This window comes from Macrotis lagotis, chromosome 6 (assembly GCF_037893015.1).
Source record: "Macrotis lagotis isolate mMagLag1 chromosome 6, bilby.v1.9.chrom.fasta, whole genome shotgun sequence".
Taxonomy (NCBI): Eukaryota; Metazoa; Chordata; class Mammalia; order Peramelemorphia; family Peramelidae; genus Macrotis; species Macrotis lagotis.
This window is the reverse complement of record NC_133663.1, coordinates 203,727,695-203,754,311: the sequence shown is the minus strand read 5'-3', so window position 1 is coordinate 203,754,311 and position 26,617 is coordinate 203,727,695. Positions and strand designations below refer to the sequence as shown.

Below are 26,617 nucleotides of genomic sequence, written 5' to 3'. Positions count from 1 at the left end.
AGCTTGACTCTATCCCCATTCTGGCTTCATTTCTTATAAACTTCCTTTATTTACTACAAACGAATATGCACTTGTCTGTATAGATATAAACACACATTTAAAGCATAGACTTTTCATCAGAGAAATTAGCTAACTTGTTTTATAATTTAATTATGGTTAGAAAATTCCTATCTTCATTTTATACAGATGGTACCATTTATGACTACCAAATGCAAAACTAAAACATTTGTCAAACCTCATAAGCAAAGAAGGTAAAAGGTATATGCTTAATGGATTAATACGCTACTAGCACTTTTTGCAAGTTTTATCATACAAACTTCATATTCCCTTTTGATTTCTATCAGCACCATCAAATATTTTGTAGTAATGTGTAAATATTTTGTGATTCTAAAGTCACATAATTGTTTTATTTAGTATTTATAACTGATGTTTAGTATGGAAATAGGAGCAGTTATCAGATATTACCAACTAAGAGAAACTGCTTATTGTAGATAAGCATTGTAGCATTATATTAGAAATTCTTTAATAAAAAAGTATCAAATGAAATGCAAAAAATTGTGCATTTGACTGCTTTTATCCTAAAAATAGGAACACTAATTTAAAATTGGTCCCTTGTGAGAACAGATTTTTTTTCTTCTTCTTTGTACTTGTTTAGCCCAGTACCTGGCATATATTACATACTTTCTAGACTGATTGATTTTGAAATGCTTGAAGACAAAAATTATTAGAGTAAATTGTAATTTATCTTTGAATTAATGGCAATTATGAATTAAACAATGTTGCATTTATTTTTTATTTTATTTTATTAAAAAATTTTTTTACCCCAACTACATGCAAAAACTACTTTCAACATTTACTTCCAAAATCTTGGTTTCAAATTCTCTCCCTTTCTTACACCTCACTCCCCACATTGAGAAAACTAGTTACTTGGTATAAATTAAAAAATGTGTAACCATGCAGTCCATTATTGTAATAGTCATGTTGTAAAAGTAAACATAATTCCCCACCACCACCACTAAGAAAGAGAAACTCCAAGAAAAATGAGAAAAAAAATGTGCTTCAGTCAGTATTAAGACACCACCAGCTCTGTCTTTAGGATGGCTAGCATTCTTTATTATCAGTCTATCAGAGAAATCGATTCAATTTTTTTTCTCCCACAGTTGGTACTGCTAGCTGTATTTCCCTCCATCCTAGATACCCCTCCACCCATATTTGCTCTATTCTCTCTCTCTCTTCTTTCACCTGTCCCTCTCCAAAAGTTTGTTGTATCTGATTACCTTTTCTCATGATCTTTCCCTCTACACTCCTCTCCTCTTCTCCCTGTCCCCTTTCTCCCATCCCTTTCCTCTTCTATTTTCCTCTAGGGTAAGTTCAGTTTCTATACCCGATTGAGTGTGTATGTTGTTTTCTCTCTGAACCACTTCTGATGAGAGTAAAACCTCATTCTTTCCCCATCACCTTTCCCCTCTTCTACTTCATTGAAAAACCTCTTCCTTTCCACTTTCATATGAAATAATTTAATCCCATTTTACCTCTCCTTCCCCTATCTCCCATATCATTCCTTTTTTATGCATTAACTCCTTCTTCATAATATACCTTCATATGCAACTCCTTCCTGTGCCTTGTAGATACTCCTTCTAGCTGCCTTAATAAATGAGAGAGTTCCTATGAGGTAACAGTATCTTCCCATGAAGGAACCAGCAGTTCAACATCAAATCTCTCATAATTTGCCCTCCCCCCATCTATTCACTGTATGCTTTACTTTAATTCTGTAACTGAAGAACAAACTTTCTGTTAAGCTGTGATTGTTTCTTCAGGAAAATTTGAAAATCCTTTGTTTCTTTGAAAGTCTATCTTTTCAGGTGGCTAGGTGGCATAGTGGATAAAGCACTGGCCTTGGAGTCAGGAGTACCTGGGTTCAAATCCAGTCTCAGACACTTAATAATTGCTTAGCTGTGTGGCCTTGGGCAAGCCACTTAACCCCATTTGCCTTGCAAAAAAACTAAAAAAAAAAGTCTATCTTTTCCCTTGAAGCAGGATCTTCAGTTTTTCTGGGTAGTTGATTCTCAGTTTTAATCCAAGCTCTTTTGCCTTCCAAAATATAATATTCCAAGTTCTACAAGCACTTAATGTAGACACTGATAAATCTTGGTTTATCCTGTGATTCAATGATATTTGAATTATTTCTTTCTGAATGCTTTCTCCTTGTCTAGGGAGCTCTGAAATTTGACTATAATTTTCCTGGGAGTTTTCATTTTGGGATCTCTTTCAGGATGTGATCAGTGGATTCTTTCAGTTTCTATCTTACCCTCTGCCTCTAGGCTATTAGGGTAATTTTCCTGGATTTTTTCCTTGAAAAATGAAGACTAAGGTCTTTTTTTTTTTTATCTTGACTTTCCAGTAGACCAATAATTTTTAAATTACTTCTTCTGGCTCTGTTTTCCAGGTCAGTTATTTTTTCCAATGAAATATTTCACATTTTCTTCTAGTTTTTCTTTCTTTTGATGTTTCTTGATTTCTCACAAAGTCATCAGCTTCCCTTAGCTCCAGTCTACATTTGAATGAATTTTCTTTAGAGAGCTTTTGTATCTCCTTTTCTGTCTGATCAATTCTGCTTTTTAAGGCATTCTTCTCTTCACTAGCCTTTTGGATTACTTTTTCCATTTGACCTAAACTGTTTTTTTAAGATGTTATTCAGTATTTTTTTCTGTAATTCATTCACCAAACTTCTGACTTAGTTTTCATGATTTTCCCACATTACTTTCATTTCTCCTACCAATTTTTCCTCTACCTCCCCTACTTGATTTTCAAAATCTTTTTTCAGTTCTTCCATACCCTGAGACCAATACATATTTTTCCTCGGAGGCTTTGAATACAGAAACTTTGATCTTGTTATCTTCTGAGTGTGTAATTTAATCCTCTATAGGAAAAAAGTAGTTGTCTATGGCTGGATTTTTTTCTTCTGCTGTTTGCTCATTTGATTTTAGCTCTTTGTTAAGGTGGGGCTCTGCTTCCAGGGTGGGAACATATTGTCTCAAACTTTTGAGGGTTTTTGCAGTTGTTTTCAGATACCCCTTCCCCCAGAGACCTCATTTCTTTCAAGGACTTATGAGAGACTCTGACTATTCTCCTGGTCTATGGTATTTCTGTGGATGACCACAGGCACTCCCCTTTGACCTGGAACTATGAAAAGAGTCCCTGCTCCATCCACTATGGAAATAAAGCTCCTTTTCCTCAGGCTGGAGTCCCAGACTGTGACCTGGATCTAAATATAGGCAAAGCCAGAGTCCTGCCTCAAGGCTAGAAAGCAGTGAGACTTATGCAATCTCCCTGACCCTCTTACAGTCCATAATGGCTGAGCAATTGTAAGGAGCTGCTGAGTGACTCCCTGCCAGGTGACTCCTAGGACTATTACTGGTCTCCTGGGGCCAGATCTGCACTGAGGCCTGCACTGGACTGGGATCCACTCTCAACTCTGGGCAATAGAAAGAGTTTTCCTACTGAGCTTCCCAAGAATCCTTGGCAATCTCTGGACTGAGAGGTCTGGAAACCACAGCCTCTGCCACAGACCAGGCCCTGTGGGCTATTCCTGAATGACTGAAGCTGGTTTGCACTAGAGTGATGTCTCCTGGGCTTGATTGCAGCCCTTTCTAACCCAGGTGTAAAAGAGCTTTACCACAAAACTTCATAGGCTGAAAAAGTTGTTTCACTCAGTCTTTTTGTGAATCCTGTCATTCAAGAATTTGGTTAAAGTCATTTTCTACTCTCTGGGGGAGAGTTTGTGGTAATTCTTGCCTTTATTCCATCATCTTGGCTCTGCCCTTATTGCTTTTATTTATGCAATAATTGTATTTATCATGCATTATAAATTGTTCTTTCTAGATTCAAAAGAGCATTTAAGAAGATGACTTACAGTTAACTGGTTATCTGATGTTTCTTTATTAATACAACTTCTTCATTGCAGATCAATGACTTTGGAATAGAGATTTTTTATCATTATATTATTGTTTTTCAATTACATATAGTGGTAGTTTCTACCAATCTTTTTTTGCAAGGTTTTGAATTTCACAATTTTTTTCTCCCTCTCCCACCCTTCCCAACAGAAAGCAATCGGTTATAAACTTTACATTTGCATGGAATAGAGTTTTACATCATAATATTTTAATATATTCTTTTTAGAAAGTATAAAATAAGACATTTTCCTCTTTCATCTCAGATGGTCCCAAAATTGTTAGTGTTGTAGCATTTTTTCTAAAGTATGAGGAAGTATTAGAGAGTAATTTGGTAGTAGTTAGAATAGTTACCTGTACTTTGACTCTGAATTTAAAAAACTAGACCATCTTGCCTCTTGATGCTGTTAAAAACCCAAGCCAAACTCAACATACAGGCTTTTATTCCAGTGGGTGGAAATTTTTTGTTTTGGAAGCAATATCTAAGAAATGTGCTGAGTTTTGCCTCATATCTAAGGTTTCCTGGGTAATGAATTTTATTTGGTAAATTTGGATTAATTATGTCTTGGTTTTTAAAATTTTTTATATAGATTTCTATGGAGAGCCACTGCTACCACATCAGAAACCTAACAATGAATAATTGTCAAAAGAAGAAATTATTTGGACTTGGGAAATTTTAATATTTTATTTAATAATAAGTATTTCTATAATATACATTTCAAAAATATTTTAGTAGGATACATGTAAATGTTGGGGCAAATCCTAGGGAAGTATAAATTAAGATTTTAAACTTCTGTTTTTTGAAAAATCTTTGAGGCTTTGTATTAATGTAATTTAAATTTTGTTTTCTGTAGATTGTGAATATCTATATTTTGTTTTGGTGGAATACATATTTTTTTGACAAATGTAACTATACAAGTCGGATATTTGTTGGATAATATTTGTTTAATAATATTTTGGTAGTTTATGTTTTAAAAATATTTGTGTAAGATATATACATGTATAATTCCTGGAAAATTTAAATTATATTTTCATATTTTTCTGTTTTCTGTTGACAAATATAATTGTACAATTTGTAGAACCTTTATAAAAGTAGTGAATTATTCAAAGCTTTATTTCAATTTTTTCTTGGTTCTGTAACAACAAGTTTTAACAGTCATTTTTCAATCTTTGAGTTCTGGATTCTTTCCCTTCTACCTCTCCACCTCATTGAGAAAAGTTATTTGAGATAGGTTAAAAATGTGTAGTCTTGCAAAACATTACCATAAAGTCATGTTGTGAAAGTAAACCACCCCCTTTCTCCTCCCCTCCCCCACCAAAGTAGAAATCTCAAGGAAAAATAAAGTAAAAATAAGTATGCTTCAATCTGTTTTAAGATACAATTATCTCTGTCCTTGGAGATGAATAATATATTCTTTATCATAAGTCCTTCATAAGTCCTTCTCAGCATTGCTAAGAAAAGCTTAGTCATTCACAATTGATCATCCTATAATATTACTGTTACTTTGTTTAAAATATATTTCCTATTGCATCTACTCATGTAAGACTTTCCAGGTTTTACTGAGAGCATCCTATTCATCATTTCTTATAGGAGAATGCATTCCATCATAATCACATGCCTCAATCTGTTCAGCCATTCCCCAATTGATGGGCACCCCCTCAATTACCAAGAAATGAGCTGCTATAACTATCCTTATATCCTTCCCATTTTTCATCTCTTCTTGAATATAGCCCTGGAAGTGACATTACTAGGTCAAAGGTTAGGCACATATTCCCTACGTCCCCTCCAACATTTTTTATTTTCTTTTTATGTCTTCAATCCAAAATTTATAGGGTTAGTCCCTCAGAATTATACAAATTTTCATTTCTCCATTCAATAGTTAAGACTTTTTTATGGCCATGGATTGCATTGGAAACCTCATCTAAAAACTGTTCATATCTTTTGATCATTTCTTAGTTGTCTAATGGTTTTTACTGTATATAAATTTGACTTAGGTCTCTATATTTGATTAATGAGTTCTTTATCAGAAATCTTATTTCAATATTTTCCCCAGTTATTATTACTAACTGTATTTCCCTCCATCCCATTCTTCCTGCTCTCATTCTTTCTATTCTCTCTCCTTTCACCCTGTCCTTCCTCAAAAGTGTTTTGCATGTGACTACTCCTTTTATCCCTTCACCTTTCTCCCATCACTTTCCTCTAGGGTAAGATTTCTATACTCATATCTGTATATATATGTTCTTCCCTCTTTGATCCAGTTTTGATGAGAGTAAGACTCATTCATTCACCCACAATTCCCCCTTCTATCCACTTCAAAATCTTTTTCTTGCTTCTTTTTAACCTCTCTCTCATCCCTAAACTCTTTTAAACCAATATTCAACCTACACCTTTGTGTTTTCTATATATGGCCCTCCCAACTGTTTTAATAAATGAGAAAGTTCCTATGAGTTATCAGTTTCATCTTCTCATGCAGAAATATAAGCATTTCAATATCAAATCCTTTATTATTTGCCTTGCCTTTTTATGCTTCACTTGAGTCTCATATTAGAAGATCAGATTTCCTGTTCAACTCTGGTCTTTTCAACAGGAAAGTTCAAAATACCCTTATTTCATTGAAGGGTACATATTTTCCCCTGGAAATGTTTGTTCAGTTTTTCTAATTCTTAGTTGTAATACAAAGTCTATTACTTTCCTTAATGTTGAAGCTGATAAATTCTGGATGTGACTCAAATGTAATTGAATTATTTAGTTCTAGTTGCTTTCAATATTTTCTTGTTGACATAGGAGTTCTGAAATTTAGTTATAATATTCCTGGCAGCTTTCATTTTGGGATCTCTTTCAGGGGTGATTAGTGGATTCTTTTCAATTTCTGGAATATAAAGGGAGTTTTTCTTGATAATTTGTGAAAAAGATTGTACCTAGACTGTCATGTAATCCAATAATTTTAAAATTATCTTTCCTGGATTTGTTTTCCAAGTCAGTTATTTTTCCAATGAGATATTTCACATTTTCTTCTAGTTTTTCATCCTTTTGGATTTGTTTTATTGCTTCTTGATTTCTCACAAAATCATCAGCTTCTCTTTGTTTAATTCTATATTTTAAGGAATTATTTTCAGTGAGATTTTATCTCTTTATTCCATAAGCATTGGTCCTTTTTGTTCCTCTTTTTCCATTTGACCCAGTTTGATTTTAAGATGTTATTTTCTTCAGAATTTCTCTCTCTCTCTCTCTCTCTCTCTCTCTCTCTCTCTCTCTCCTCTCCCTCTCTCTCCCCCTTCATGTATGTGTGTGTGTGTGTGTGTGTGTGTGTGTGTGTGTGTGTTTGTGTGTGTCATCTTCACTAAGTTGCTGATTTGGCTTGATGAATTTTCCATATCACTTTATTCCTCTACCTCCCTTACTTGATTTTCAAAATTCTTTTTTACCTTTTCCATAGCCAGAGAATAATTCATATTTTTCTTGGAGGTTTTAGATGTAGAGGTATTGACTTTATCTTCTTCTCTGTGTGTCTTTTGTTCTTCCTTATTACCACAGAAATCTTCTATGGAGGGAATATTTTTTTCTTCTATTCTTTCCTCATTTACTAAGTCTTATTACTTCATCTTTTACTCTTTGTTAAAAACTATGCTTCCAGAGTGGAGGGTACACTGTCCCAAGCTTTTGGTGGGTTTTTTTGGAGCTGTTTTCAAAGCTAGTTCTAAGGGCCTGCAAGTTTTCAGTTCTTCCAAGATCTCTCTTAAGGAGAATTTGTGATTACTCTCCTGACCTGTGCTATGGTCTTTGGGTGACCACAAGCACTGCTTTCTGCCCTGGAGCTGTGAGGAGTGTCCCTTTTTTGCTCTCTTCCTGCAACTCTGTTGTGCCACTGTTCCTTTTTTTTTTTGCAAGGCAAATGGGGTTAAGTGGCTTGCCTGAGGCCACACAGCTATGTAATTATTAATTGTAAGTATTTAAGTGTCTGAGACCAGATTTGAACCCAGGTACTCCTGACTCCAAGGCCAGTGCTTTATCCATTACTCCACCTAGCCATCCCCACTGTTCCTTTTCATTCTGGACTTTGACCCAGATCAGATTTTGAGAGTTCTGACACAGTGATAGCAAAGAGACTCCTGTAAGCTCCTTCTGACCACTTTACCATCTGTGGAACAAGAGCTCTGGAAGCAGCTTCCTCTGTTGATTAAGTGACTCCCAAAGACTTCTGCTGCTGTCAAGGCTGCCCTGCTGAGGCCTGTGCTGGCCTGGGATCCACTTTCATCCTAGTGTGACAGATATTACTAGCTTATTTTCAATGTTGTCTTTGCCTGGAAAATTGTTTCAGTCAGTCTTTTTGTGGCTTCCACCACTCTACAATTTGGTCAGAGTCCTTATTTAAATGTATTTGGAGTAGTTTTGAGCCAACTCGGGCAAGGTCTTGTCTTTATTCCTCCATCTTGGCTTGTCCTGCCAAAAGTTATGAATTATTCTTCAAGTATCTCTCCTCATTTGTCCTGATTTTTTTATGTTATATCTCTCTTCTTAAAGCACAAATTCAAAACTTATGGTAACTGAATGAATTAGCCAAGAGAATTTTCATTTTTTTGTTGACCATAAGTACAATTCTATTCTTATGTGAGAAGCAATTCCTGTATATATATATATATATATATATATATATATATATATATATATATACATATATATATATATATATATATATATATGTATATATTGGTATTTAAGGGAATGGGGTTAAATGACTTGCCCAATGTCACACAGCTAGGCAATTATTAAGTGAATGAGATCAGATTTGAACTCAGGTCCTCCTGATTCCAGAATCAGTGCTCTATCTGCTGTACCATCTAGTTGCCTCAATACAAATTATTCCAGTGATCAAGGGTCTAGTAACACCTTGATTCCTTTCAAAGTTAAACATTTACTTTCAGTTTTCCCTCTTTTTCAGTACAATTTTTAAAACTTACTGAGCATACCTGAATTGCATCAAAAGTTAATACAACTTTCAAGGACATGTGTCTTGCAACTGGGCCATAGTTATGATACTGAAAATATCTGATGCAATAAAACATTAGATTGGTAGACATTCTTCAAACTGTGAAATAGTCAACAAAAATGGTAGAATTTGTTTCAAATTAAAATAATATATATATAATAAGTATATATAATATATACTTTTTATAAAATTGTATATATCTGATTGTCCTACAGTTGACATGATTCAATTATGTATTCTACTGGCAAATATCAACATGCATAGTTATATTTGAAACTAAAACACTTTTTGGAATATATTTTTATGTGAGGCAGAAATATATCTGATATCTAAACTTCTAATTAATTTTAAATATTAAATATAATAATTTATAATCACATTTTTACTACCATTTCATTTAATCTCTTGAATTGTCACCAGGGCATTTTTCTAGTCTTGACTGTGAAGAACTTGAGGAAGATGTTAATTTCAATAGCATTTGTATAGTAGTTTACAACTGAGAAATAGTCCAAATTTAAACAACATATGATCCAGTTATGGATTCAACATTCTAGTGGCTATAAACGTAGCTTATATGAATTTGTATGGATACATATTTGCAATGATTTTTTTGAAATTGTATCTTACTTATGTAGTTTATAGACATGAATTGATATTCTTAGCTTTTAATTCCTCCAATTTCACTGTCCTATGCTGAATTTATAATCCTGAAGGTGATAAATACATAATAAAGTACTATTTGTCAATTTGGTGTTTGGTTTTTTTCTCTTTGGCTTATAAATGACTTTTTATGAATGAAATGTGTTTCAGTACAAGTTTGTTGCGTTATTTACAACCTTTTTGTTTATAAAGATATAAAGAGGTAAGCTACTGCTACAGGCAATTAAAGGAGATAATGCAAAAGTTTAGAATTTTAGAAACAAGAGATGTATATTTTGAATTTTACAGTAGTGGATAAAGTGTTGGACCCAAAGCCAAGAAGACTCATATTCTTGAGTTTGAATCTGACAAATCTTAACCTTATTTCTTTGTTGCCTCATCTATAAAGTAAGCTAGAGAAGGAAGAAACCCTAAATAGGGTCATAAAATGTCAGACAAGACTGAAATGACTTAAACAACACTATGGCAAAAGCTGCATTCATGAACTATGGTGTTTTTGCCACACTTTAAAAAGAAATTTTAAGTGTTGACTGGAAAGAATGAATTCACTTAAAAATTTTAAATGGACTTTAGCCAGTCACAGAATAGATATGCTACTTAGAGAATAGAGAGATTCTTAAATGGTTCTTCTTTTTTACCTGAGGACAATTTTCCCAACTAGCTATTGGGTTTCATACCATTTATCTTGCTTCAAACTAAAGAAATCTAATTCTACCAAGTTGGAAAAGCTGTATGATATTATTGAAAAGAAATGTTGAATCATTTACATTGTATTGAATTTGTTCTGGCAAAGATCTTTTAAATTAAGGAAATATTACATGGAGATATTGAATTTCTCAAATACCAGATACCTGACATTTTTATGCTAATATTTTATTTTCCCTAATTACATATAAAAATTTGTATTTTTTTAATTTTTGAGTTTAATTTGTGAATTCTTAATTCTTCCCTTCCCCTGCCTCTTCATTAAGAAGATAGGCAATTTGATAAAGATTAGATGTGTGTATTTGTGCAAAACTTTTACATACTTTGACTTTTATTTTCTATAAATATATCATCTGAAACTAGCTCTTGCCCTCAATTATTCCTTTGAATAGAGAAATGAGATAAATGAGGCATGCTACATCATTATAGATTGTTACTGTGAATTTGGACATACAGACTTTATTTTTTCATAAATAAATACCAGAGATATTTCTCCCCTTAATTCCAGAGAAAATGAAAGATAAGTCTCCAAGCCTTATACAAAAGCACAGAATCATGATAACTTTACATTTTATTGTTTCTCAAATGATGTTATTGTTACCTCATTTTAGGATAAGGCGATAACATAACAATGCTTTGCTGAGATCACACATTATTTATTTTGAATTTATTTTATTTAAATAGGACATTTTATTTTTTCTCACATAATGCAGCACATATATAATGAAATATGTATAGTGTTCCCTGGACATTGCTTTTATCTAATAGATGCTCAATTTTTCTTTTAGATTTTTAGTAGATCTTGAAGTCATCAAGAGGAGATGGGAATGTTCACGGGAATGTTCTAGATGCAATCAAGCTGTTAAGGTGCAAGCAACTAGGAAGGGCAAAATTTAGTATAATTAGTCATCTACTTTAGTTCCTGAAGTACTGTGAAAGAATACTGTAAGAGCTAGATAATGGAGCGATTTAAACAGCATGCTAAAAGACTTCATTTTTATACTCAGCCATTGTGGAATCCTTTAATATTTTTTGTGCAGAGGAATAAAAATGATTAGAATGTACAAAGGATATTTTTAGCATCTAGAATTGGCATAGGGATTAGAATGCTGAACCTTTTATTTTCTTTAATATTTTCTTTAATAAGACATTACAGCACACAACAGCCTCCAGTGTGTCAGTTGACAAGGGTATACTCATATGAAAGAGTGAAAACAAAATTACTATTTAACCCCACTTTCCTTCAGCAACTAATGTCTACTTATACATGGAAAAAACCCCTCCCTCAATATATTTTATTAAGCTTTTTAAAGACATCATAACAATTAGATCTGTTATAGAATCTCCAAAGTACAAAAATATTTAGTTAGGGCTCTGCAATTTTTAAGATTTCCCCTTTTCAAGATTTAACACACACACACGCACACATAGCAACCAAAAAAAAAAAAAGAATAGCTGACAACAATTCACATATTAAGTCTGAGAATTAAAGGTTTAAGTGAGATAAATGCAGCTATTTTTCCTTTCACTGTGATACAACTTTATTTTTTTAGGTTTTTGGCAAGGCAAACAGGGTTAAGTGGCTTGCCCAAGGCCACACAGCTAGGTAATTATTAAGTGTCTGAGACCGGATTTGAACCCAGGTATTCCTGACTCCAAGGTCGGTGCTTTATCCACTACGCCACCTAGCCACCCCAGTGATACAACTTTAAATGCAGTTCTTTAGCTTCTCATAACAAATTGAATACAAACATAAAAACCTTTTATTAAAAAATTATACAATTAGTAAGACAACTGAAAGAAAAAACTGAAATTCAAAGATAATGTTTTTTAAATTAAAAACTCCACTATGCATTGAAAAAACATTTATGCTTAGATACTTCCTTTAACTGAAATTGATCAGAATAAAACCCAGCACACGAATAAAGGCAGAATTCTGGTAAATCAGTATTAAGATACCATATAACCAATAGTCATTTAACATTTAGGAAATGGAAAAGGTTACTACTAAAAGATTTTCTTTTGGTCAGATGAACAATTAAGAGTTTTCTTATGAACTATCTCCATCAAATCATCAGATCTTTCCCTTCAAACCTCATTTGAAACAGTAATAATACAATGTACCAGATGATGCAAAACTGAAGGAAGAATCTACAGTGACAATTAAAGGATAGGATCTAGGGTACAAAGATCTGGCTACTGGTGTGTGCTACTGTTCTTCCAATTACTTTTTAAAAAATCAAAATCAGTTAAAATGGATACTCTATTAATAAACTTAATCATGTTGTTCTGATGAAAATAATTTGTTAAGAATCAATGCCTAAAGATAACCTTTCTTCACTTGGCAGGATTCAACTTCATTTGAATTCCCTTCTCCACAAATACCTTTAACATACCTATAAGAACAAGTCTATAGATATAAAAATGTTCTAAGACCCTTAACCCAAATATAATGTATATGACCTTTAATACTAAAAATAAGACCAAAATAACATTCTTAAAGGCAATGAGACCCATATGGGTACTTAATTTAAATATGCCATTCCTGTTAATGGCATTTACTAGTCACAAAACTGGCCCATTTAAATGACTTCACTTTACAAATATTTTGGCAAATATTAATTTAAAACCATCTAGAATAATTCTGAAAGTGATATTACAGAGTGAAGATGGACCAGTATCTAGTTATACATTTTCCAAGCTTAATCTTACATAACATGGTTAAATAATTTTTCATCCTTTTCATTATGGTAGATACATACTTTAGAACCTTATTTTTCACAAGGAAGGAAACCTCAGTTCCTTCAGTCATTTACCAAATACTTATAACTGTTCTTTAACCAATAATTTAATTTATATCCAATTTTGGGTTAGCAAGAAGAGGATTATTTTGTTGAATTTCCAATTCCCTTCTCAAAACTTGTCTTTAAGTTGCTTTCAGTATTGGCAACCCAATACAGGCCCAACTGAAAAAAGGGGAATGGCACATAATTCTTAAGGAGTTTTACTAAATGAACCTACAAATTAAAATATCAAGTTTATAAGGACAGCAATTAATGTTTTATTTTGTTAGCTGTCTATCTAAAATAATAGGAATACAAGTATGAATGAGTCTGCTTTAGTATTGAAGAAGCAACAAAGGATGGGAAAGGGACAGAGGCAACACATTTGCATTTCTAGCTGTTGTCTTCATTAGATTTTAAGGCAGATGTGTAAAGGTGGAAACAGAACTTCTACAAGAATTTATCCTGTGATGTTGTAAAATCAAAGTATTACTTTATTAAATGAATTATTTTACACAATATATGAACATCAATATAATTACAATTGTAAAAAAAATTTTATAAGAAGGATGGACTGATTTTTCAGGATTTCCAAATCAAGGCCCAACTGTACATTTATATAGAATTGTCTTTGCAGGAAACCCAAAAGGGAACAGCATAAAAATGAGTGTTTCTGTAGCCCCTTTATTTTTTTGCTGATCAATCAGCAGAAAAGCAGCTGCAGGTTTGTTACCTAAGGTCTGAGATAGTAGAAGAGTCAATAGGTGCCTTGAATTCACCTGCAAACAACTTTATGCCTGAACGTCAGCCAATTCTGGAGGAAGTGGAGTCTTAGGATGTTTGCTCTAGAGGTGCTATTTGAAGGTCTTGGGGTCCGGCATTTGTGTCCTACAGACTGCGCAGGTGTCTATCAAGGCGGCCTTAGCAGCAGCCTTCTGATCCTGCGCTTGCTTCCTTTTTTTGCCCGGCTTGTTTTTTGGCATTTTACTGCTGAGGCTGAATCTTCTGCTGTCCTCGAGCCACATCGGGGCTGGGACAGTCCGGAGTCTGAGGCGCCGCGCGGGGCGAGGGTGCTGTGGGCAGGGCGGGAGGGAGGTGGGTCCGGGTCGGGCCTGGCACTCCCGCACGGCCTCCGCCGCCGCCCGCCCCGAACCTCTGTGAGTGAGGGATACCCCCAGTTCAATTCTGCCTAAAGATACTTGCTAGCTGTGTGATCTTGGGCAAGTACATTAACTTTTTTTGCCTCAATTTCCTCATTTATAAGGTGGCTAATAATGGCACCTACTTCTTGAGGTCATTGTGAAGATCGAATTTGCCTGGTATATAGTAGGCACCAAGTAAATAGTAGCTTGCTGTCATCTTCAAGTGATGGCTCCTAGGTCCATTGTGCTGAAATGTTAAGAAGACCTGAACCAGGGCAATGATGATGTGAGTGTGCAGCAGGGGACAGCTACAAGAGATTTTTGCCCAAGCAAACTCCCTGGTGTCTTGATCAACAAAAGAAAAAAAATTAAAGTTGACTTGGAAGTTTTCAGCCTGGGTAATGGTTGTAGTGCCATGAACAGAAGATGGAGGGGCAAGTTTTGAAGGGAAGATGAATTCAATTTGGTCATCTTGGAAAATATCAAGGAAGCAAAATCATTTTGTGTTTCTATCCAGTCTTATTCCTGTCTTGTGTGTATATCCAGTAGACAAATGAAGATGTGGATCAAAGCTCAAAAAGAGATATATGGAGTGAAGATAGATTTTAGCAGTCTGCATAAAGATTATGGTGGTGATGAATAGGATGAATGACAAAAAAGGTTAAGGATAGAACATTTTTGGATACTTCCTCACATAATTTAGGGAGAGGAAAAGATGAAAAAATAAAATGTTGAATGTCAAATATTGAATAAAAGTGGAGACTAATAAATTTGTGATTAACAGATCTGACATATAGAGGTTATCAAAGTGCCTAGAAACCATTTTCAGTGGTGTGTTGAGTATTTCCATAGCCAGGTTTGTAACTTAACTCAAAAATCCAACTCATGTGCTTATCATGGCATCACCTCCCTGATCTCAGACCTTCTTTGAGAATGAAAAACAATTATGTGTGAAAGCACTAATGAGTGAGTTTAGATTATTATTTCTAGGACTTTATCATTGAATGGGAAAAGAGATATGGGAACCTGAACAGAATGGTAGCAAGTTTAAGGGAAGAATTTTGTTTTTGATAGGGAATAGCTGAATATATTTATGGAAAGAAGATGAGTCAAAAAGAATAGAGATAGAACAAAGGTATAAATGAAGGGGGTTAACTTTGGCATGGAGGGGGCATTTAATTTCTGAAATGAGATTTTCAAGGGATATTTAGAGAAGTTAAGAAGTTTATTAGCTATCTCCACATGAATGTTCCTTTACTAGTGAAGAATGAAGATGATATAAAATATTGCTGCTGGTGTATGAAGGATGTAACATTAAGGAATTCATGGTGATACTTATAATGGATAACCTCAATTTTTAAGGAACATATCACCTGTTGGGGGTGGGAGTGACCTTGGGACTTGAGAGAAAATGCAACAACCACTGTAGAGAGTACAATAGAGAAGAGAATACATTGCCACTTGCTATACTGCTGGATAGTTTAGGTATTCCATAGCTCTTCCTCTAAAATCCCATTTTACCACCTCTCCTTGTTTACTAGAGCAAAGGTACTCAGTGAAACATCAGTAGTGATAGACCATTCCTTCCCATGCTTCCCTCCCCTTAAACCTGGAACATCCTCTTATGCAAACATATAACATGAGGACTTGACATCATCTTCCAGCCCAGGTTGCACAATCACATATAAGGAGATAAATCCTAAGAAAATAGGACTGGACAAACTGTCTCTAGAAGTGCTAAGTTCATTAATTTTTCAGCAACCGCACACAGAGAGTGAAGATGCAAAGTCAACATCAGAAATGAACATGTTTTTGATTTTGTTTTTGTATTTCTTTTATTACCATCTGCCTCAATGCTGCATCCTAATGATAATCAGACTCTGTGACCTTTCTATATGTCTTGTTCCCATCCCCCCCTCCATTATACTAGAGGCTTCTTGACAAAAAGGGCTGTTTGTTTTCTGTAATCCCAGAATTAATGCTTTCACACCTAATGATATTATTTTTTCATTCTCAAAGATGATCTGAGTTCAGGGTGATGCAATGATAAGCACATGAGTTGGATTTTTGAGTGAGGGGATCCTTTCTCCTTCAGAGTCATCTGGGTCCAGTGGCCAGATACAAATCAGGATGACTGGAGATGGCCCTGGATGCCAGACATCTCAGTTGATTGTTCAGTGATAGATTTCTATACTAAAGGAAAAAATATTTTGACATTGTTGTGAAATATTTATTGAATTTGGGAGAAACCTGAGACAGGGAGGATGACTAAGAGACTATTGTAATCAAATAAGAGATGACAAAAGCCTGTGCTAAAGCTAAACTGCCAAAGTAGAAGGGGGGCAAATGCTAGATATTCTATGGAGGAATTAACTGTGATAAAGAAATTTATTGAATATGTGGTATGAGACAGTATAAATTGAAGACAATGCCATTATTATGAATATGAGAAATTGAATAAGGGTCAACTAGTCAGTCAACAAGAATTTATTGGGCTCCTTCTATGTGTCAGATACTGGGTTAAATACTGGAGATACAAAGAAAAGCAAAAAGCAATACTTGCTCTCAAGGAACTCAGTCTACTACAGAAAACAAGGTAAAAACAATACTGCAAAGAGAATATATACAGTCGCAAAGAAAAGACATGAAGAGTAAAGAGTATTGAAAAAAGATTCTTACAGAAGGTGGGATTTTAGTGGAGATTTGAAAGAGGCCAGGGAAGTTAGGAGGTAAAGACTAGAAACAATCAGGGTCAGGATAGAGCTTCATTTTTGAAGAAGAGAAAAGAGGCCAGTGTCACTGAAAGGATGAAAACTGTACAAGTAAGAAGGGACCAGGTAATAAAGACTTTATAGGATGTTATAGTTGATCCTGGAAGTAATAGAAAAGCACTGCAGTTTACTGTACAGGGGCTGAGAAAAGTCAGAGCTGTGTTTTAGGAAACAGCTATGTAGATGGCAGAATGAGACAGGGAGATGAATCATAAGTTTTTGCAATAATACAGGTATAAATGTAATAGCAATGTCAGAGGAGAAAAGGAAAAGTATAGAAGGCATAAAGGTAAAATCAGTAGATATTGTCAACAAATTGGATATGAGAAATGAGAGAGAATTAGAAGTAGAAAAAACCAGGTTGTATAGTAAAAAAAATTTGCAACTTCTCATCTTCCTTTGGGAAAAACTTGAGTTGGGCTATATTTCCAGAGTTCAGGAAAAATCCACATTTGTAGTTGTTGGTGAAATTGCCTAAGAACTTCCAGGTGCTACGTTGTTGTAATATTAAATCTTTTTCTATTGCTTGTTATGCTATTAAAGTAGCAGGAAGTCTTGGGGGAGTGCCCCAGGGATCCATTCTAAAGTAGGGGCTATTTCATCTTTTTAAAAAGTGATTTGGATAAAGGTGGTATTGGTTTGCTCATCAATTATGTTCATGATGAAAAGCTGGAAAGAAGAGTGAATGAATGGACACTAGGAAGGGTGGATAGACACTAGGAACACTATAATTAAGATGAAATTTGATAGGTCTAGTTTTGTCATCCAAGGTAAAGATGATTAGACAGTAGGACTCAGTAAAGTCTTCTTTGAAAATGAAGGAAAAACATTATTATGCTGTTAATAAATTGCATGACTGATAGCATTGACATTCATCTAAGAGATCATGGTTTGAGAGAGAGGGTGAGGGGAGACAAAGTTTACAGGAAAGAGATGGGAAGTGTCTACTGTGTTCTAGGAGTTTAGCATATTGCCATTGGATCTTCTCTTATAAATATCATTTCATTTGCTCTGCACAGCAACACTGTGAAGTGGGGATGATTTTTATCCCCATTTTACAGTTGAGAAAAATTAGAAAGATTAAGTGACTTGTCCATGGTCACTTAGGTTGTTAGAATTGGAGGATGAATTTGACCTTAAGTCCTCCCTGATTCCAGGCCTGGTTCCATCCACCAGTCCACAGACATTCCTACAAAACATATTTTTCCAGTTTACTGAAACTTCAATAGGGTCAGAAAGCGAAATGATTAGTCAGTGATGCTACACATTTCAAGTAAATTATGAGGAAATATCAGAACCTACCTTTTTGATTGGTTTAAATCTAGCTTTAGAATAGCAGGAAGATGAACCTATTAGTAAATAGTATAATTAAAGAGGACGAGCATTTCATAACTATAAATTCTTCTATTTATCTAATATTCAGAGTCAATTACTCTCCTAAGAAAGGGGTTAGGCAAATTTTCATAATAGCATGAAAATAGGGAGTATCTAGGATAGGCAAGAGACTTTTTTGTTTTTTTCTCTCTAAAATAAAAAAAATTTCTTAGGAAAATTCTCCAAATTCCAATACATGTAAACTCCATCTAGATTTTTAAAAGCTAAAGTTAAGGTATCTTATAAACAAGTCATTTTGCATTGAAGCTTTCCATTTTTGGTTTTAGAAATTGTGTTAACAGCATTTAGACTTAAAATATTTATAAAAATCTTGATTTATGTAAAGTGAATATTGTTTTGCTTCAATTCATGATTAACCTCCTTCTAAATACCTAATTAGGGATTACTAAATATGAAATCTTTTCCTTTTAGATCCTGAAAGCCTCAAAAACTATTTCAGAGTTCAAGGTTTCTGTATTCTACCCTAACCAGAGAAAAACTTTGGGAGATACCACTTATTAATATTGTATCATAAAGTTCTGTTTTAATGTAATTCTTTTCAGGCAAACTTTAGATAGTAATAACATACTGTACTGTATGTTATAGAGTACATATGAAGAGAGAGAGAGAGAATTATAATAGTGTGTAATAATTTACTGTAAACATACCAAGAAAACAAATGAACTATTTTAACACACTGTTATAAACGGCTCATGAATACTTAGTCTAGAGTGATTAAAGTGGTTTTTATTAAGGCATCTTAATAAATGACATACCTCTCTCAAGGGGAGAGGGGCACTGAAATCCAGAAATGCTAGGTGTTATATGCATTTTGAAAGGCTTTGTTCCTCCCCTTTGCACCCATGATTGGCTGGGGTCACAAGCTAATTGACACATTATGTTTTTCCCACCCAACACATTATACTAATGAGCAAGAACAATACCTCCTTAAGCATGGGCAAAGAAGAAGGTCACAGACCTAGAATGACTCAGAACTACCCGGGCAGACCTGGCCTAATCTCAGTTTTTGATCAGACTGAGGTTAAATCTTCTGTTTTAACTCAAGTACCTAGCCACAGGCAAGAATACAGGCAGAATTCAGTCTTTGTTATGTAAACTAACAATTCCTCTTTCACATTCTGGTGGAAGCCAAATACCCCCATATTCCTCACAATTCCCTCTTTTCTTTTTTAATAAAAATTTGGGTTCCATACATTATTTGTGATTTTTTCCCTAAATCACAATTCTTGTTATTGACATGACTACTGATTCTTTTTCTACCAAGATTTTTACTTCCTCATTATCAGAGACAAGGATACATCCTATTTTCCAGTTTGTCAACTTTCTGATTCCCTGCTTATTTCTTTCACTACATGCATATTGTCATCTATCTTTAGACAGCAACTTGATGGATCAATTTATCATAAATTCCTCCTTTTCCAGCCAACAGATTGTCTAATACAACTCTGTTGAATAACTCTTTTTCTTGTTTGCATGGCTTAGCCAGCCAGCAAGTTCAGGGCCCTAGATGTGTAACTGGTAATTATTTCCATTACAGCTTTGAATCTAATCAGGATATAAATTGGGGTTCCACTGCCTAACTTCTATTTTGTGCCCAAGCAACAGACCTGTAAATCCAGATAACAACTTCCCGACCAGTCTTTGACAGATGAGTATAGACAATGGTAATCTAAATTTTCTTTACCGTAATGGATCCTGTCAAGGGATCCAGGTACCATCATTATATCTCACATCAGTCACAGTCTACCTATCTCTGTAAATTGTACAGTCCAGACAAGTCCACAGACATTTGCCTACTCCCCAGGAAAATATCTTGGCTAGACTGGTATAGACAATAGTTGCCCTGACTTGACTCACTTATGTGCTACTGGTGTTTCTATCCTCTGACCAGTTACTGAGAATCTAGCCTGGACTCAGGGGGACTGGCACCCAAGACCAATTCTCAAACTTCTGTGGACCACCACAAGTCCAACAGTTAGCCACACCAAAAGACTGGGTAATGACTTCGGTAAACTAGATTCTTTTCCCACCATTACAGTACCCTGTTTGCTACATCAGAGATAGGACTCTCCCTAGATAAGTTATACAGACTCATGTAGGATTATCATGCTACCCAATAATCTCTCAATGGAGATCATCTTCACTCTGCCTCTCCTCCTCTCCATGAGGAGAGGGGCACAGGTAGAGGTTTCACGCGTACAGAATCAAGGGTAAGTTACAGGTATCAAAAGGGGCATATCCCCTGACTAAACAATATTCACATAGGTGAGAGATAGTGAAGATGAATTAGTCCAATGTCTCTCCTCTCTTCTCTTCTCCCATAGAGACATCCTATGTCCTTCTGCATCTTCTGAATCTGTTCCAAAAATTTCTCTCCAGCTCAGGTGACTTGTTGAGACCTTCTCTTCCTGAAAAGAAACTGCTTAACATTTTCCTCAGATCAAAGCACATATTTTCATCACAAGACAATGAGATTTTAGAGCTTGCCTTACTCACTGTCAGGTTGACATACGTACTTCACTTCAACACAATAAACTTCCATAACCACCTCACTAGATTAGTAAACTCCACTGAGTTATCACATTAATTTAAGCTTGAAATATATACATTTACCAATTATCTTAATACGAATAGTACCTAACATATGGTTTAAAAATATCTTAATATTTTGCTCTCGGTACAATGACTCAAACAGCTTTAAACCAAAATGAATTTTTTATTCCAAAATATTTCCAAATATACCATAGATTTTCCTTTTCCTGATATACTTATCTGACTCAAAGTCCCTTCCTTCAATTAGACCTTGAAACTGTAATTATCTAAAAATTTCCCATTCTTCTTACCTAAATATCCCCTCTAACATAAAAATTAAGGAATCTTAATTACTATCTTAAAATGTAGCTGATAGCAGGTATCAGAGCCATATATCTAACCTATCTGACTATTAATTCCAATTGACTTAAAACTTCTTTCTATAAAGATCCAGGACATCAAAGGAAAATTCATTTATAAATAATAATTTTTGAATGTCAGTGTCCAGGCAGAGGCCATTCAGGTAGTCAGATTTATTCTTCCAGGTGAGACATTATCCAAATGTCACTTTGGGGAAGTCAAGTCAAAAGGGTCCCACCTCAAGCCACACTTTCAACTATATATCCCTGTCACCTTCTTCAGCCCATTGACTTCCTTGGCTTTGACAACACATTGACCCAGTAACACTTCCTTTTTGCTGACTATCCTGGTATCTGACATAAAAAGAGAACATTGATTAAAAGTTCCATGATCTAAAAATAGTTGTTTTATCTAATTAGAAATTTGATAGAGCCCAATTCACTAAATTCCAATTATCTTAAAAAGGGGGGGTCCCAATTAATGAATCCCCTACTTAAGGTCCTTTCTGGGTCCTTGCTAAAACCAGGACTTCTAACTAAGACTGACCCAACATGCCTCATGTCCTACCTCTTCCTCGAGGCCTCTGATCTCTGACCCACCTCCTTTTATCTGAAATCATATTTACTCTATCTCTATTTAAATATGTTGTATGTATCAGATTCTCTATGACTAGAGAAACCTTCTAGACTATTATATTTTACAACAAATAAACAACTCCTTTGCCCTGGATATTGTCTATCATCTCCTAAATTCTCACATAACAATTAAGCTAAATATTGTCACAGAAAATTCTCAAATTATCTTTCTTGTATTTTTCACATATTCTCATATTACATTTGTTTTTACTTCAAAGAAAACAACCACAGTTGTAGAATATAAATTTATATCCCAAATTTTCCCAGTTTACATATATAATTAGAAAATTTCTATACATAAACTTGTAATAAATATTGTAAATTTATAAAAAGAATATTGCATAACTGTTAAAACACTTCTTACTCATCAAGAAGTTATCTTTCAGTAGGACCACACAATTGCTATATGTTCAGTCATCAGTCAGAGCCCCCCCCATCAGTTGTATGGAGATCCTCCAAAAATCCTGTCTCACATATATAATACATTTAAAATACCAATGTTATTCTTATTAATGCCATGGTTAATCCAATGGCAATGGATTAAAACATTAGATGAAACCTCAGTTCATTTAGTTTGCTATCAACTATAGAACTAAACTTCCCAACAGTTAAGTTTGATAAAAGCTTTAGAGTACTTTGTACAGAGAATCCATCAATTCCAAAAACTCCTTCCAAAATAAAAATACAATTGTTATTATTAGGCTTAACATGAAAATGAATTAAAGCTTTTTCTCAATCCCTGATAGCATAATCATGTATTTTTCTTTTTAGCAACACGTATCTCTTTCCTTTAACTCAAAGGTGTTTCAATAGTGTTTAAAATACCAAACCACGTTAACAATCTAAGCTACTTAATTCCTTCCATTCTGTACAGATTTTGTCAGAATGTAACAACCTTAATTCCCCTTTTTCAAACCCTCAGTGATTCTTAAAACTTTAGTTCAGAAATGGGTCAACCTTAAAAACAAAGTTAGAGTCAGTACTTTTAGGCCATGTGGCCAGAGCAGAGCCATTTTATTAAGCATGATTTCCTTTCAATAAAGGTGTCTCCCAATCCCTGGTTCTTATATTTCTTCCTTTAATTCCACCTGTGGCTGGGTTTAAGCACTAGAAGTCTTCCAGCTGTGGTCTTTGTCCATGGATGGGGCATTCCTCAGCTAAATTCAGTTTAGACTCAAGTCTGAACATCATGGCAGATGGGAGCACATGTCCAACCCACCACCCCCTTCTCCCAACCTAGGGGAAAAAAATGGGTCTTTCCCAGACAGCCATAAGAATAAGAAATTTTCTCTCTTATAACTTCTCAATCTTAATCATTTCTCATAAAAGTTCTTTCTCTCCCTAAACCACAGCTTTTTTTCTCTTTAAGAGTTCCCCCCTTTCTCTCTAACTCCACCCACCAGTGCGGCATGGGCCCAGTGAAGAAGGGGTTGAGTTCCACGAGGGGAACGCTGCAGATCTACTTCCTCTTCCCCCACCTTCCGAAACTCCTTGGCCCAACTCCCAGCTCCCCCAGTTTAAGATTTAAGCTGAGTTCTCAGACCCAGCAATAACTAACCAGACCACTTATACAAGATAGGACATAGGACATATGAACACAGGAAACATATACACTCCATGGGAACATTCAAACCCACTCATTCAGTAGACTAGATCCAATTGGCTTCCTTCCTTCCTTCCATCTTCCAACCATGAGTCTCTCTTGTACCTCAAATCTGCCAGCAACCATCCTCATGGTAGTCTCTTTAGGGGGAAATTCCTGGAGAAGGACCCCAAATCTCCTTCTCTCCCTTCAGGGCACCTATTATCCTCTTTGGGATAGATTCCCCACATGGAGGACTTAGCCAAGCCAGAGTAGATCTGGTCACCATCCTACCACCCTGGAGACTGTGGTTCCTACCCCCAGACATTTCAATCACTCTCCAAGCCATTCTTTCCAGCAATCTCTGAGATAGTGTGTGTGTGTGTGTGTGTGTGTGTGTGTTTGTGTGTGTGTGTGTGTGTGTGTGTGTGTGTGTGTGTTTGAAATCAAGCCATTTGAACACATTATTTTCTTGTGTTTTTTGTGAAAATACTGGAAGAATTACATTATAACCAGAATGAGCCCCCAAATAGTACAGAGTGCTTAAAATGGTTTTTAAATTAAGACATCTAAATAAATGCCACAGGTTTCTCAAGGGGAGAAGGGAACTGAATCTGGAAATGCCAGGTGTTATGTGCATTTTGAAAGGCTTTATTCCTCCCCTTCATGCCAATCATTGGCTGGGGTCACAATCTAATCGATACATTTGTCCCTATGCTTTTCTCTACCCTACTCATTATACTAATAAGCGAGAACAGATACCTTCTTGAGCATGGGCAAAGAAGATGCAGACCCTAGATTAACTCAGAGGTGGGGCAGACCTGGCCTAATCTCAGATTTTGATCAGATTCAGGCTAAATCTTTGTCTTAATTCAAGTACCTGTCCATGGATAACAATACAGGCAGACCCCAGTCTTTGTAATGTAAACTAACAATTCACCCTTCACATTCTTGTGGAACTCAAATACTCCCATATTCCTCAACAATATCTACAGTTAAAATATATGGTACCAAATTTTAACAGGCTTCTTTTCTTCTCAAATTTAGCATGGAACAGCAGCCTACTAAAGGAAAAAGTTGTCATCTTTTTGACAGGAAAATGTCTACAGGGAAAGAAGGGGGCTAAAATACCAAATTTGTTTGGGGTTAAAAAACAACTCTATTCTGCCTCAGGGAGGTAAAAAAGACTTAGATTTTAATTCATAGGTTGAACAAAACTGTTTCCACCTTAGAAGGCAGAAGGAGTAGGGGGAATGAGCAGAGGTTTCTTTCTGTTATTTTGGTGAATTTGCATTTGGGAAGAAGGTTACTCTAAACTATTACTGAAAGTTTATAAAAATTAATAGCAAAGAAATTTACAAAAGGAGAAAGGGGAAAGAGAAAAAAGGAATAACCACAAGATGTGACTGAACTTAGACCTATGTAGATCCAGCATGGAGGAGGGTGTTGCCCAAACTTTTATGGACAGTCTTGCCCTCCTCTGGGGCCAGGAGGAGTTGGGGAGGGGGTCAAGAAGAGGCCCACCTGACTGTGCCCAAAGTCAGGAAAGCTAAGAGCCAGGAAAGTGGAAGAATAATAGGGGAAATGAGTTGAGGTTGTTTACTTATTATCTTGATGAATTTATATTTGAGAAGGTTACTCTAAACAATGGAGAGGGAATCAGAGAGCCACAGAAATTATCAGACAATAATTCCTTAATATTATAGAAAAAGCTACACAAATATTCTCCTTCCATAATCCTACTTAAATTATTGGGGCAATGTGAGTCAATAGAATTTCAAACTACAGGCATTGCACAAAGTTATATAGAAAGGCAAGGGAAAGAGAAGGATGTTTAAGAATAGATACTGGTAGGGTGGCAGGGTGAGCAGTGGGAAGGATTGGAGAAAGAAGTTGGCTTTCCTGGATACCAGAATTTGAATATACCTGATCTTGATCTGTTTGGAGAGTTTCGGTTTCTAAACTGGGAGATAAGGTGAAGGATGTTACAAAGCAAATAGTGCTCCCTCTCCATTATTATTTAGTCCCAGCATCACTTAAATTTGTTCCAAAAGAAAGTAGGCAGTGAATTACTGTCACAAGCTTCCCAACCCCCACTATTACATGCATATTTTTAAGATGAAGGCATATTTGCCCCCATCTACTTCGTTCTGGTTGTTGAGAATCTGCTAGGAAGATAGAGCTAAGGGAGATGGGACTAGGTGAAAATCCAAATGACAAAGAAGCAACACTGAAACTTCACCAAATTGTCAGTCCTTGCAGGGGGAAATCGATGTGTATTGATACAAGTGATCTGGATCATGAAATAAAAAAGACTTAGCATGAAGACTATGCAGCACCCTTCTGGAATCCTCACTGTGAGAAGGTTCAGCAACCAAGGTCACTTGATGGTGTGTCTGGCCTCATCTGTGCTGCTGTAGCTTAGTTTGTTTCCGATCCTGCTCCTGCTCCTGCTCCTGCTCCTGCTCCTGCTCCTGCTCCTGCTCCTGCTCCTGCTCCTGCTCCTGCTCCTGCTCCTGCTCCTGCTCCTGCTCCTGCTCCTGCTCCTGCTCCTGCTCCAGTTTGTTATTGACTTTGTATCAGAGCCTCATAGGGAGGTTTGAAAGGAGGGAAGAGTTTGCCAGCTCCCAGTCTCATTGCCCCTGCTGGGAAAAGTGATAACAATGGGACAGGATTCATCCCAGGGAAAGAAAGATTTATAGAATTAGTTGGGGTGGTTGTAGGGGCTGGGGAAAGTAAATCTAGTAAGCAACCCAAGTATCTTTCCTTCTCCTGGAACCAAATCAAAGCAGTCTGTTGACTTTTTTTCCCTTATCCATATCTTAAAGGGATGCCTGTAAAGTGAAGTTTTTAAAAGTAGAACACAACATATTTCAACAAGAAAAATTTGAAGACTACTGCTGAGAAATCACTAGATTTCACTAGAAAGAAAAGTTTTTAAGGAGGTGAAGGGTAGGAAATTGCAATAATTCACAGAAGGTGGTTTTAGTGAATACTCTCAGCAGCCTGTAATTGTAAAATGTTCATGGAAACAAAAAAGGTATTCCATATATTCAATATTGTATTAGTCTATTTATTTAGTCCTTTTTATGAAACTTGGAAGAGGTCAGTATT

The 26,617-nt window shown here is 35.4% G+C and overlaps 1 long non-coding RNA gene and 1 pseudogene across 2 annotated transcripts in view; one reads left to right on the top strand and one right to left on the bottom strand.

Moving 5' to 3' along the window:
- LOC141491981 (uncharacterized) overlaps positions 1 to 26,014 on the top strand; it is a 52,291-nt gene extending 26,277 nt beyond the window's left edge. Inside the window, exon 3 of one of the 2 annotated variants that reach the window (XR_012469822.1) lies at positions 25,757 to 26,014. This is a non-coding gene — a long non-coding RNA (uncharacterized LOC141491981). Of the gene's footprint in view, positions 1 to 4,540; positions 4,826 to 25,756 lie in introns of those variants that run through there. The other variant, XR_012469823.1, reaches the window with a different exon arrangement.
- On the bottom strand, positions 13,878 to 23,332 carry LOC141491532 (zinc finger protein 706 pseudogene; annotated as a pseudogene).
- Positions 26,015 to 26,617: the final 603 nt, after the last annotated feature.